Below are 2,867 nucleotides of genomic sequence, written 5' to 3'. Positions count from 1 at the left end.
TATCTACAGACGCCCTATTTGAATAAAAAAAGGAATCTTCGCATGACCTCTGAAAAAAGTTAAGATGTCTACAAATTTCTAGAAAAATCAATAGGAAAAATCATAAATTAAACTAAATTCATGGTAAATCAATGGAATAATTATTGAAGAAATATTTGTAATGAAAAAGCAAAATTCGAAACGTAGTTCTGAAGAGAATTGATGACTGAATCCTTTTTTTCTGTGTCAGGTAGATTGGCTCAGCTGTCTTATTCAAAAAATCAAGCGAACTAAATTTTACTCGCTCTGACGTTTCGGTCCTGCATTGGGACCTTCCTCAGGGATAAAGAAATGATCGCTCTTGTCTTAATACTTGTAGCCTGTCGTGTTGTCGGTATTGTTCTAACATTTGTGGAATCTTTTATTATACCGACAAAACGACAGGCTAGGAGTTTTAGGGCAAGAGCTATCATTTCCTTATCCTTGATGAAGGTCCCAATCCAGGACCCAAACGTCGGAGCGAGTAAAATTTAATTCGCTTAATTTTTAAATAAGACTGCCGAGACAATCCACATGACACGTAGATCTTTGTGATTTGTAGCAAAAACATAGAAAAAATGGGACATTTCTAGAAGAGAAATACTTACCTGGAAGAAATTATTAAGAAATGTCTTCGAGATTTAAGACTCTGGAATTTTTCTGGGGATATTCTTTAAGCTTTCTGCGGAAAAAAATCATCCAGATTAAAGGATTTAAATATTTGGTATTTCTTCAAACAACAACAACAATGCTAAAAGATTTTCAGGTGAATTTCAGGATGTTCCACAGAGAATTTAGAATGAATTGTATCATACCTTTATATAATCTATAGTCATATACTTTATGAAATTAGTTTGAGCCTAACTCTCTTACTAGTTAGTAGTGAAGAATCTTCTGCCAATGGTAATCTAGTCAGAATTGCCACTTAACCGTGTTTGGACTCCAGTAGCAAAGAAAGGAGAAGGATATCCTACACAGTGTTGCGTTTTAAATAAAAAAATAATCGTACAAAGAGAGACATGACATGACCAAGCCGATAACTGTTAATAGCTGTGGATGTGCTCATAAGAACACATATAACACTGAGAAGCGAACTCTGTCCCAGTTGGGATGTAACGCCATCAGTTTTCAGTTGGGATGTAAACAAAATCAGTTTTAATAACAAAGGCTGTTTCAAATTTGTTTCAATTTATAACATAACTATAACACAATGTGTTATAGAAAAAATAAAAAAAAAGATTACAACGAATTTTATTACAATTCAGTTATGGAAAATAACAAAATGAGTTATATTTTTGTTTGATTTGTAACATAATGAGTACCATTGTTGTTCAAATTATAACATATATTACTTCAATTTTGTTTAGTAGAGAAGAAATTTTGTTATAATTTTTTGTTATTTTAACTATTAACCAGCCAAAATTATAACATATTTTGTTAGAAAACACGCGCTAAATATATAACAAAATCTGTTACATCTCTGTTGTAATTAACTGATCGGGTATGCACTAGCAGAAAGCTTAAATTAGAAGTTCATAAACGTTTGACAACTTTTTCTCCAATTTAGTGCCTTTGAAAACGTGAGTAGGGGCACAAGTCGGCCATTGTGGCGGCAATTTTTGGATTCCGAGATTTTTTACCTCAAGTCGTTTGTTTTGGTTAATCTTTTATTCAAATGTTCTATTTAACAATTTTTAATATGACTATATGTCCCAGTGAACCATCTCAAAACATGATTTTTCTTTTTCTTCTCTTCTTCTTCTACTCCTCTGAGTGGCACGACTTCTGTCTTCTGCCAGTCTAAACTGTCAAAGAGTCCAACCAAACGTCATTCGAACAAACGTTTTAAAGTACTCCATTGGACCAAATTCCCATTAAACCAAATATCATTCCATTAAACGTCATTCAACCAAGTGTCAAGAAGCCTACAGTCAGCGACAAAAGTTTGTAACCAAATGCTGTTTTTTTCATACAAAATTTAATTGTTTGGCAATGTCGTTCAGAAACCGCAAATTTGTCGAACACACCACATTTTTACAACTTACCAGTTTGAATTAAATTTGAAAATCTCTAACTTTTGTCTTCGAACAACACTCTTGAGCTCTGTGCAATATTACTGACATGTAAAGATTCTACTACAGACAAAACCAAGGACAAAACTTCAGGTTATTTGTAGTTCGTCATGATAATTTCAGCCAATTCGGGCTACCAGAAGCTAAAATACAGATTCCCAAACTTGGGCATTTTGGATCATCATTTGGCTACTAAGTTTTGTCACTGACTGTGATCACGATACTTAATAATATCTATCAGCTCATATAAATCAACTTTTTTTTTAAATCCAATGAGATCATCAACAAACAATTATACCCTTGTGTAATACCCCAACTTTGCAATATTACAAGCCTTTCATTTTAATGCTCTCCTGTTTTCAGCTGTCACTATGGAAATCAACGGTAAATCATAACAAGTAAGACATTGGCTGTAAAAAGCAAAAGAGAAAAAATAGGATACTCAAACTGATACCAGCGTTTATTCTCTCTAACTGAAAATAAGTAAGTATAATTTTTATCCAAAAGTACTGAACGAAATATCGATATTTTTTGAAATTTTAGAATTAAAATTCTTTTTGACAAACTGTTCAATAAGTTCATTCAATGAATAGTACATATGAAGCAAATTAGTCAAACTCGTAACATGGCCTCTACCTTCTGTTCTACTACTCGGCAAAACTGTCTAAGCGAGAAAGCCTCAGTAACTCCCGCCCGCTCTCTGGTCGAGCGTAAACAGCATTGCCCACCTACAACAGTCACTCCCAAACACCTGTCGCGTAATGTAAGCAGGTGCGT

Source organism: Aedes aegypti, chromosome 3, assembly GCF_002204515.2.
Source record: "Aedes aegypti strain LVP_AGWG chromosome 3, AaegL5.0 Primary Assembly, whole genome shotgun sequence".
NCBI classification, from domain to species: domain Eukaryota; kingdom Metazoa; phylum Arthropoda; class Insecta; order Diptera; family Culicidae; genus Aedes; species Aedes aegypti.
This window is presented reverse-complemented; position numbering follows the sequence as displayed.